Source organism: Triturus cristatus, chromosome 6 (genome assembly GCF_964204655.1).
Source record: "Triturus cristatus chromosome 6, aTriCri1.1, whole genome shotgun sequence".
Lineage (NCBI taxonomy): Eukaryota > Metazoa > Chordata > Amphibia > Caudata > Salamandridae > Triturus > Triturus cristatus.
In genome coordinates, this window is record NC_140589.1 from 76788323 (window position 1) to 76800668 (window position 12346).

Consider the following 12346-nt stretch of genomic DNA (forward strand, 5'->3'; position numbering starts at 1 on the left):
TGCCACCGATGCCAGCGAGTCGGCCATTACGCCAATGACCCGAGCTGCCCGCAGAACCAAACACCCAAGCCCGCCAGGTAGCTGCCGCCGCCCTGGGGGAAGAACGACTGTCAGAGGAACAGGAAGAGTATGAGCCGGCCCAGCAAGAGTGGGAACCGGCTGCCATGGTTCTAGCGTGCCTAGGGGGAAAAGACATAGTCCCGCGGGCTCCCCTACCCGCCAACACCAGGAAATACGGTCAGTGGGTGACCATTAATGGGCGTCGGGCCGAGGTCTTACGTGACACAGGCGCCAGTGTGACGGCCGTCCGCTGTCACCTGGTGAAACCCGAGCAGATCCTGCCGAACATTCTCTGCCCCGTCCGCTCAGCTGACAATTCCGAAAGTCTGTGTCAAATGGCCTGCGTCCCCTTCGAATGGGGAGGGGTCTCCGGCCTGTTGAAAGTGACGGTCCGGGATGATGCCCCCGTGGACTGCCTCCTGGGGAATGACCTTGAGAGTTCCCAATGGGCCACCGTCGAGAGAAGAGAGCACCTGGGGATGCTGGGCCTCCCGGACTGGGCCTGCGTAACCACCCGGTCCAGGGCAGCCCGTGCCATTCCCCGACCAGAAGAACCGGAATGGCCAGCACCTCCGCCCCCGGTCGCCCCAGTAGAAGACAACGATGAGGCCAACCCCCCGGAGCCAACGACCGAAGGGGACGCGCACCTCCAGGACGTCCCCGGCCTGGCTCAAGGGCGTCAAGAAGGGGGGCCCACCCAAGAACAGTTCCGCCAGGAGCAAAAGACCTGCCCCTCCCTCGAGGGACTCCGCCAACAAGCCAGCGCCCAGAGCGCAGGGGACTCCACCGGAACTCACTGGGTCTACTGGGAGAACGACCTGCTATACAGCGAACAGAGGATCGCAGAGCTAGGGGCCGGTCGAGTACTGGTGGTACCTCTCCGCTTCAGAAGCTTCCTGCTCAATCTGGCCCACGATGTCCCCCTGGCTGGACACCTGAGCCAAGACAAAACTTACAGTCGCCTAGTGACCCACTTTTTCTGGCCGAAGATGCGGAACGACGTCCTGAACCACTGCCGGTCCTGCCCCACGTGCCAGGCCAGCGGGAAGAGTGGCCGTAAGCTGAAGGCCCCTCTACAACCCTTCCCGGTGGTCACCACCCCGTTCGAGAGGGTAGGAATAGACATTGTGGGGCCCCTGGACCCCCGCACGGCACAAGGACATAGGTTCATCCTAGTACTGGTGGATCACGCCACCCGCTACCCCGAGGCGGTGCCTCTACGAACAGTAACAGCTCCGGTGGTTGGCCGGGCCCTAATGGGGATCTTCTCCCGGGTGGGCTTCCCCCGAGAAGTCGTCAGCGACCGAGGCACGAACTTCATCTCCAAATACATGAAGTCCCTCTGGCAACAGTGCGGGGTCACCTACCGATTCACGACCCCCTATCACCCCCAAGGGAACGGACTAGTGGAGCGATTCAACCGCACTCTCAAGGGGATGATTGGGGGATTGGAAGAGCCCCTCCGTCGCCAGTGGGATGTGCTACTCCCGTGCCTCCTCTTCGCCTACCGGGAAGTTCCCCAGAAGTCCCTCGGTTTTAGTCCCTTCGAACTCCTGTACGGGCACCCTGTGCGAGGGCCCCTCAGCCTAGTCAAAGAAGGTTGGGAGATGGCCCCCCTAAAGACCCCTCCAGACGTCTTCAAGTACCTCCTGGCCCTACGTAATCAGACCCGGCGCTTCAGGGAGATGGCCAAGGCGAACCTCGAGGCCAGCCAGGAAGACATGAAGAGATGGTATGATCACCATGCCTCCTCCGTCGAGTTCGAACCGGGACAACAAGTGTGGGTGATGTCCCCCACCGAACCATGTGCCTTGCAAGATAAGTGGATGGGGCCCTTCAAGGTGGTCGAGCGCAAAAGCCCCGTCACTTACCTCATCGACATGGGGACCACCCGGAACCCCCTTCGGGTCCTCCACACCAACAGACTCAAACCACACTTTGTGCGCTCAGAACTCAGCCTCCTGATGGCTACAGACAGTGGGGCGGAAGAAGACTCCGAGCCTCTCCCTGATCTCCTGAAGACTCAGGAGAAAGACGGTTCCGTGGACGGGGTCCGGCTCTCCGATGCCCTCACCCCAGAGCAACGCCAGGGCTGCCGGGACCTCCTGCTGCGGTTCGCTTCACTGTTCTCCCTCACTCCCGGGGTCACCCCTTGGTGCTTGCATGACGTAGACACCGGGGACAGTCCCCCTGTCCGGCACCGGGCCTACCGCGTACCAGATCGGGTACGGGCCTGCATACAAGAGGAAGTGGCCAAAATGCTCACGATCGGGGTCATCGAGCCCTCGGACAGTCCCTGGGCCAGTCCAGTGGTATTGGTCCCCAAAGCCGCTGCCCCCGGCACCACACCGGAACTGAGATTCTGCGTCGACTACCGGGGCTTGAACGCTGTCACCCGAACCGACGCTCATCCTATCCCCAGAGCGGATGAATTGATCGACCGACTGGGGGCCGCCCGCTACCTCAGTATCTTCGACCTAACAGCGGGCTACTGGCAGATCGGTCTCACACCCCGAGCTCAAGAACGATCCGCCTTCTCTACCCCCGATGGCCACTACCACTTCAAGGTCATGCCCTTTGGCATGAAGAACGCCCCCGCTACATTTCAACGTCTTGTGAACCAGGTCTTGGCGGGGCTCGAAGAGTTCAGCGCTGCCTACCTGGACGATATCGCTGTATACAGCCGCCACTGGTCCGACCACCTCCTCCACCTCCAGGAGGTCCTACAGGCCCTCCAGCGGGCCGGCCTCACGATTAAGGCCGGCAAATGCCAAATTGGTCAAGGGTCCGTGACCTACCTGGGGCACCAGGTGGGGAGCGGGCTGGTGGCCCCACTGCAACTTAAGATTGCTGCCATCCAGTCCTGGCAGCCCCCCTTCACTCAGACCGAAGTCCGAGCCTTCTTGGGGCTCACCGGCTACTACCGGCGGTTCGTGAGGGACTACGGCAGCATTGTGGGGCCCCTCACGGGTCTCACGTCCAAGAACCAACCAAAGCGGATTAACTGGACCCCCGATTGTCAAGCGGCCTTCGAAAAGCTGAAGGCCGCACTGTGCACCGCCCCTGTGCTCCAGGCCCCCGATTACAGTCGGGAATTCGTAGTACAGACAGACGCCTCCGACCACGGCATCGGAGCGGTTCTTTCCCAAGTGAACCCCGAGGGTCATGACCAGCCGGTGGCCTTCATCAGCCGACGTCTCCTGGGCCGAGAACAGCGCTGGAGCACCATCGAGAGGGAGGCCTTCGCAGTGGTGTGGGCCCTCAAAAAGCTCCGGCCCTATCTCTTCGGTACCCACTTCCGGGTACAAACCGACCATAGACCCCTGCAGTGGCTGATGCAGATGCGGGGGGAAAACCCCAAACTACTGCGCTGGTCCATCTCCCTGCAGGGAATGGACTTCACCGTGGAGCACCGACCGGGCCAAGACCACGCCAACGCAGATGGCCTGTCCCGCTTCTTCCGCCTCGACGAAGAGAGTCCCCAAGGAGATGGGTGACTCTCCCCGCCTTCAGCTGGGGGGGACGCATGTTGGACAGGCCACACGAAGGGCTTGCGCCCTCCCCGCATGACAGGGCCCAAGCCCCGGCCCCCCAGGCGCGGCCCACGAGAATCACTCGCACCCCTTCTCCCGACGGAACTCCTGCCCTTGGACCTCCCTGTAGCACGGGCCCAAACCACCACCGGCTCCCTCGGCCGGGTCAAGCCGCCATCTTGGGCCCTGCGCCACGAGGCCGCGTGGCCTCCCCCCGACCCTAACCCTGGGCCTGGCCGGCCCCGACATCCCGGCACCACCATCCACCCAGGAGGTGAGCGGATCACTTGGCAGGTCAATGGGAGGACGAAGTGCCAAGGACTCTCCCCCGCCAGGTGACGATCGCCTCCAGCTCCCCCAGGCACCGGCTTCACCCCCCGCTGGGTGTCTGGACACCTTCATCCCGGACCCTCCGACCCCCAAGTGCGAGGGTCCGGACATCAAAGGGCACCTGCCCTATAACTGGAGCAGCTGCGGAGCAGGAAGGCAGTTGTATCCTGGAGTCGAGACACCGAGAGAACTCAGCCTTGACGGACTACTGGCGCTGCCGTAGCCCTATCTTGTGATCCATCGTCCTGCCTGCTGGCGCTGCCGCGGCCTTCTGCAACATCCATCCTCGTCGGGACCTGCTGGCGCTGCCGCGGCCCGTTGTAACGACCATCTTCACCGGGACCTGCTGGCGCTGCCGCGGACCGTACATCGACCATCTTCTCTGGGACCTGCTGGCGCTGCCGCGGCCCGTGTATCGACCATCTTCACTGGGACCTGCTGGCGCTGCCGCGGCCCGTACCAGCTAGACCACCTAAGCTCGAGGATTGTGAGCTACCCACCACACCACCTCAACTACCAGACTGGTAACCAGACTGTCCCGCTACCCCCTTTTCCCATCTTGAGAGACTTGAATCGAGGGGACCCCTGAGTCCAGACCTCCTTGCACCTTTTCATCGTACCTTAAGAAGTGCTTATAAAGAACGCTAACTCATCTCCTTGTGTGGTATCTGTCTGTGGGGGGGGAAGTTATTTGTCTGTACGATCGCTGGAGACGGCTCTCCCCGGAGACCTCTCCCCTTGTCCTCGGCCGACCCTCCCGGTCCGTCTAACACCCACCAGTGTACGTGCCATGGTCTTTAGAACTCGGGCGGTGCCCCTTCATTAATTTACAAATACCCACCAGTGTGCGTGGCATGGTCTTTAGAACTCGGGTGGGGCCCCTTCATTAATATACAAATACCCATGCCGTTCGTGTCATGGTCTTTAGAACTTGGGCAGGGCCCCTTCATTAGTATACAAATACCCACCAGTGTGCGTGTCATGGTCTTTCGAACTCGGGCAGGGCCCCTTCTTTAATATAAAAAAACCCACCCAGTGTGCATGTCATGGTCTTTAGAACTCGGGCAGGGCCCCTTCATTAATATACAAATACCCACCCAGTGTGCGTGGCATGGTGTTTAGAACTCGGACGGGGCCCCTTCATTAATATACAAATACCCACGCAGTGTGCGTGGCATGGTCTTTAGAAGTGGGGCGGGGCCCATTCATTAATATACAAATACCCACGCAGTGTGCGTACCATGGTCTTTAGAAGTCGGGCGGGGCCCCTTCATTGATATACAAATACCCACCCAGTGTGCGTGCCATGGTCTTTAGAAGTCGGGCGGGGCCCCTTCTTTAGTATACATATACCTACCAGTGTGCATGGCATGGTCTTTACAACTCGGACGGGGCCCCTTCATTAATATACAAATACCCACCAGTGTGCATGGCAAGGTCTTTAGAACTCGGGTGGGACCCCTTCATTAATATACAAATACCCATGTTGGACCCGGCCTCGTAACATGGCTCTACTGGTCCCCACATCACCTAACCTGTTGCCGGCGGCCCCAATCCCCCGGCCTCACCAAGCCTTTCCACCAGAACACACGCACTCAACCCGGACACCCTCGTCCATGGCCTCTCTCCTTTCGGCCACCCCGGGCCCGCGTGCCCACTCCATGCACCAAGATGGCCGCCCGGCCCCAGCGCGACCCGGGCCTAGAGGCGCCACTCCGGCTGGAGGACATCCCGCTTCCAGGGGTTGAGAGAGGGAGGAGCAGTTTCTATCGCACCTCTGAAACTCCCCTGGGACGATGGGTTTCGATCGGCCCTCCGGCCTCCCTGAAGGCTGGCTCCACGCCTGCTGGGTGTCTGGGACTCCTCCCGACCTGGCCTGAAAGGATCAAAAGACAATGGCAGGAAACCCCCGACAAGCGACCCCCAGGTGACAAGACCCCTGCCTGCACAGACTCCGGACATCAAAGGGGGGTCGACCTATAACCAGGGGTGCTCTGGGACTGTCGGGCAGATTCGACGCTGGAACAACGAGAGCCTGCTGACGTGGTCGCGGCTCCTGGAACTTAGAACTACCTGAGCCCTGCTGAGTGACTCGCGGCTCCCCGAAGATCGTAAGACCTCCGAACTTGTACCTGAGCCCTGCTGAGTGACTCGCGGCTCCCTGAAGATCGTAAGACCTCCGAACTTGTACCTGAGCCCTGCTGAGTGACTCGCGGCTCCCCGAAGATCGTAAGACCTCCGAACTTGTACCTGAGCCCTGCTGAGTGACTCGCGGCTCCCTGAAGATCGTAAGACCTCCGAACTTGTACCTGAGCCCGCTGAGTGACTCGCGGCTTCCACAGACTCCACTGGTCCCGCCGGACCCCACGACAACCAGCCTACCCCCCAGCTCGAGGATTGTGAGCTGTGCGCCGGGTACATCCTTACCTTGAACTTTTGTGCCAAAGACTGTCCCGCTACCCCATATCCCTTCCGAGACTCATTGAGCCCGCGCTCTCCTTGTACATATTTGCAGTGCTAACCTATTTGATAAAGATTGGTTCCTGAGAACGCACGGTGTGTTGTTTCTGTGTCGTGTGGTGCCCGAAGTACGATCCTCGATACGAGACTTCTCCACCTGAGGAGTCTCCCGCCAGTGCCCGGCTACGATACTCGAGGGTGGGTCTCAGGGTAGTCAGGACTCCCTTCCGGGCTCCTCTGAGGTCGCCGTCTAACAACCCACCAGTGTACGTGCCATGGTCTTTAGAACTCGGGCAGGGCCCCTTCCTTAATATACAAATACCCACCAGTGTACGTGCCATGGTCTTTAGAACTCGGGTAGGGCCCCTTCATTAATATACAAATACCCACCAGTGTACGTGCCATGGTCTTTAGAACTCGGGCGGGGCCCCTTCATTAATATACAAATACCCACGCCGTGCGTGTCATGGTCTTTAGAACTTGGGCAGGGCCCCTTCATTAGTATACAAATACCCACCAGTGTGCGTGGCATGGTCTTTAGAACTCGGGCGGGGCCCCTTCATTAATATACAAATACCCACCAGTGTGCGTGGACGGTCTTTAGAACTCGGGCGGGGCCCCTTCATTAATATACAAATACCCACCAGTGTGCATGGCATGGTCTTTAGAAATCGGACGGGGCCCCTTCATTAAAATACAAATACCCACCAGTGTGCGTGCCATGGTCTTTAGAACTCGGGCGGGGTCCCTTCATTAATATACAAATACCCACTGTTAGAAAGGGTAGATGGACCGGGAGGGTCGGCCGGGGTCAGGAGGAGAGGTCTCCGGGGAGAGCCGTCTCCAGCGATCGTACAGACAAGTAACTTCCCCCCCACAGACAGATACCACACACGGATAAGGTTCAGTGGTCTTTATAAGCACTTCTTAAGGTACGGTTGAATGGTACAAGGAGGTCTGGACTCAGGGGTCCCCTCGATTCAAGTCTCTCAAAGCAGGGTAAGGGGTAGCGGGACAGTCTGTCTACCAGTCAGGTAGTTCGGATGAGATGATGACTAGCTCACAATCCTCGAGCTTGGTGGCTTAGTTGGTACGGGCCGCGGCAGCGCCAGCAGGTCCCGGTTGAGAGGGTCGGTACACGGTCCGCGGCAGCGCCAGCAGGTCCCGGAAAGATGGTCGATGTACGGTCCGCGGCAGCGCCAGCAGGTCCCGGTGAGGATGGTCGTCACAACGGGCCGCGGCAGCGCCAGCAGGTCCCGACGAGGGTGGTCGTTACAACGGGCCGCGGCAGCGCCAGCAGGTCCCGACGAGGATGGATGTTGCAGAAGGCCGCGGCAGCGCCAGCAGGCAGGACGATGGTTCACAAGAGCGGGCTACGGCAGCGCCAGTAGTCCGTTAAGGCTGAGTTCTCTCGGTGTCTCTCGACTCCAGGATACAACTGCCTTCCTGCTCCGGAGCTGCCCCAGTTATAGGGCTGGTGCCCTTTGATGTCCGGACCCTCGCACTTGGAGGTCGGAGGGTCCGGGATGAAGGTGTCCAGACACCCAGCAGGGGGTGGAGCCAGTGCCTGGGGGAGCTGGAGGCGATCGGCACCTGGCGGGGGAGAGCCCTTGACACTTCGTTCTCCCATTGACCTGCCAAGTGGTCCGCTCACCTCCTGGGTGGATGGTGGTGCCGGGATGTCGGGGCCGGCCAGGCCCGGGGTTAGGGTCGGGGTGAGGCCACGCGGCCTCGTGGTGCAGGGCCCAAGATGGCGGCTTGACCCGGCCGGGGAAGCCGGTGGGGCTGGACCCCGTGATGAGTAGAGGTCCGAGGGCAGAAGATCCGTCGGGAGACGGGGTACAGGTGCTTTTCGTGGGGTATGCCTGGTGGGCCGGAGCTCGGGCCCTGTCGTGCGGGGAGGGAGCAAGCCCTCTGTGTGGCCTGTCCAACACCCACCAGTGTGCGTGAATTGATCTTTAGAACTCGGGCGGGGCACCTTCATTAATATACAAATACCCACCAGTGTGCGTGCCATGGTCTTTAGAACTCGGACGGGGCCCCTTCATTAATAGACAAATACCCACCAGTGTGCGTGGCATGGTCTTTAGAACTCGGGCCGGGCCCCTTCATTAATACACAAATACCCACCAGTGTGCGTGTCATGGTCTTTAGAACTTTGGTAGGGCCCCTTCATTAATATACAAATACCCACCAGTGTGCGTGGCATGGTCTTTAGAACTCGGGCAGGTCCCCTTCATTATTATACAAATACCCACCAGTGTGCGTGTCATGGTCTTTAAAACTCGGGCAGGGCCCCTTCATTAATCTACAAATACCCACGCAGTGTGCGTGCCATGGTCTTTAGAACTCGGGCAGGGCCCCTTCATTAATATACAAAAACCCACCAGTGTGCGTGTCATGGTCTTTAGAACTCGGGTAGGGCCTCTTAATTAATATACAAATACCCACCAGTGTGCGTGTCATGGTCTTTAGAACTCAGACAGGGCCCCTTCATTAATATACAAATACCCACGCAGTGTGCGTGCCATGGTCTTTCGAACTCGGGCAGGGCCCCTTCTTTAATATACAAAAACCCACCCAGTGTGCATGTCATGGTCTTTAGAACTCGGGCGGGGCCCCTTCATTAATATACGAATACCCACCAGTGTGCGTGGCATGGTGTTTAGAACTCGGACGGGGCCCCTTCATTAATATACAAATACCCACCAGTGTGCGTGGCATGGTCTTTAGAACTCAGACAAGGCCCCTTAATTAATATACAAGTGCCCACGCAGTGTGCGTGGCATGGTCTTTAGAAATGGGGCGGGGCCCCTTCATTAATATACAAATAACCACGCAGTGTGCGTACCATGGTTTTAGAAGTCGGGCGGGGCCCCTTCATTAATATACAAATACCCACCCAGTGTGCGTGCCATGGTCTTTAGAAGTCGGGCGGGGCCCCTTCATTAGTATACAAATACCCACCAGTGTGCATGGCATGGTCTTTACAACTCGGACGGGGCCCCTTCATTAATATACAAATACCCACCAGTGTGCATGGCATGGTCTTTAGAACTCGGGCGGGACCCCTTCATTAATATACAAATACCCACCAGTGTACGTGCCATGGTCTTTAGAACTCGGTCAGGGCCCCTTCCTTAATATACAAATACCCACCAGTGTGCGTGCCATGGTCTTTAGAACTCGGGTAGGGCCCCTTCATTATTATACAAATACCCACCAGTGTACGTGCCATGGTCTTTAGAACTCGGGCGGTGCCCCTTCATTAATTTACAAATACCCACCAGTGTGCGTGGCATGGTCTTTAGAACTCGGGCGGGGCCCCTTCATTAATATACAAATACCCACGCCGTGCGTGTCATCGTCTTTAGAACTTGGGCAGGGCCCCTTCATTAGTATACAAATACCCACCAGTGTGCGTGGCATGGTCTTTAGAACTCGGGCGGGGCCCCTTCATTAATATACAAATACCCACCAGTGTGTGTCATGGTCTTTAGAACTCGGGTAGGGCCCCTTCATTAATATACAAATACCCACCAGTGTGCGTGGCATGGTCTTTAGAACTCGGGCAGTGCCCCTTCATTATTATACAAATACCCACCAGTGTGCGTGTCATGGTCTTTAGAACTCGGGCAGGGCCCCTTCATTAATATACAAATACCCACGCAGTGTGCGTGCCATGGTCTTTAGAACTCGGGCAGGGCCCCTTCATTAATATGAAAAAACCCACCAGTGTGAGTGTCATGGTCTTTGGAACTCGGGTAGGGCCTCTTCATTGATATACAAATACCCACCAGTGTGCGTGTCATGGTCTTTAGAACTCGGGCAGGACCCCTTCATTAATATACAAATACCCACGCAGTGTGCGTGCCATGGTCTTTCGAACTCGGGCAGGGCCCCTTCTTTAATATACAAAAACCCACCCAGTGTGCATGTCATGGTCTTTAGAACTCGGGCAGGGCCCCTTCATTAATATACAAATACCCACCCAGTGTGCGTGCCATGCTCTTTAGAACTCGGGCAGGGCCCCTTCATTAATATACAAATACCCACGCAGTGTGGGTGCCATGGTCTTTAGAACTCGGGCAGGGCCCCTTCATTAATATACAAATAACAACCAATGTGCGTGCCATGGTCTTTAGAACTCGGGCAGGGCCCCTTCATTAATATACAAATAACCACCAGTGTGCGTGTCATAGTCTTTAGAACTCGGGCAGGGCCCCTTCATTAATATGCAAATAACCACCAGTGTGCGTGCTATTGTCTTTAGAAGTCGGGCAGGGCCCCTTCATTAATATACAAATGACCACCAGTGTGCGTGCCATGGTCTTTAGAACTCGGGCAGGGCCCCTTCATTAATATACAAATACCCACCCAGTGTGCGTGGCATGGTCTTTAGAACTCGGGCAGGGCCCCTTCGTTAATATACAAATACCCACCAGTGTGCGTGGCATGGTCTTTAGAAATCGGGCAGGGCCCCTTCATTAATATACAAATACCCAACAGTGTGAGTGGCATGGTCTTTAGAAGTCGGGCAGGGCCCCTTCATTAAAATACAAATACCCACGCAGTGTGCGTGGCATGGTCTTTAGAACTCGGGCAGGGCCCCTTCATTATTATACAAATACCCACCAGTGTGCGTGTCATGGTCTTTAGAACTCGGGCAGGGCCCCTTCATTAATATACAAATACCCACCAGTGTGCGTGGCATGGTCTTTAGAAGTCGGGCAGGGCCCCTTCATTAAAATACAAATACCCACGCAGTGTGCGTGGCATGGTCTTTAGAACTCAGGCAGGGCCCCTTCATTAATATACAAATACCCACCCAGTGTGCGTGGCATGGTCTTTAGAACTCGGGCAGGGCCCCTTCGTTAATATACAAATACCCACCAGTGTGCGTGCCATGGTCTTTAGAACTCAGGCAGGGCCCCTTCATTAATATACAAATACCCACCCAGTGTGCGTGGCATGGTCTTTAGAACTCGGGCAGGGCCCCTTCGTTAATATACAAATACCCACCAGTGTGCGTGCCATGGTCTTTAGAACTCGGGCAGGGCCCCTTCATTAATAGACGAATACCCACGCAGTGTGCGTGCCATGGTCTTTAGAACTCAGGCAGGGCCCCTTCATTATTATACAAATACCCACGCAGTGTGCGTGCCATGGTCTTTAGAACTCGGGCGAGCCCCTTCATTAGTATACAAATACCCACCAGTGTGCATGGCATGGTCTTTAGAACTCGGACGGGGCCCCTTCATTAATATACAAATACCCACCAGTGTGCGTGGCATGGTCTTTAGAACTCGGACAGGGTCCCTTCATTAATATACAAATACCCACGCAGTGTGCGTGGCATGGTCTTTAGAAGTTGGGGGGGCCCCTTCATTAATATACAAATAACCATGCAGTGTGCGTACCATGGTCTTTTGAAGTCGGGCGGGGCCCCTTCGTCAATATACAAATACCCACCCAGTGTGCGTGCCATGGTCTTTAGAAGTCGGGCGGGGCCCCTTCCTTAATATACAAATACCCACCAGTGTGCATAGCATGGTCTTTACAACTCAGACGGGTCCCCTTCATTAATATACAAATACCCACCAGTGTGCATGGCATGGTCTTTAGAACTCGGGCGGGGCCCCTTCATTAATATACAAATACCCACCAGTGTACGTGCCATGGTCTTTAGAACTCGGGCGGTGCCCCTTCATTAATTTACAAATACCCACCAGTGTGCGTGGCATGGTCTTTAGAACTCGGGCGGGGCCCCTTCATTAATATACAAATACCCATGCCGTGCGTGTCATGGTCTTTAGAACTTGGGCAGGGCCCCTTCATTAGTATACAAATACCCACCAGTGTGCGTGTCATGGTCTTTCGAACTCGGGCAGGGCCCCTTCTTTAATATAAAAAAAACCACCCAGTGTGCATGTCATGGTCTTTAGAACTCGGGCAGGGCCCCT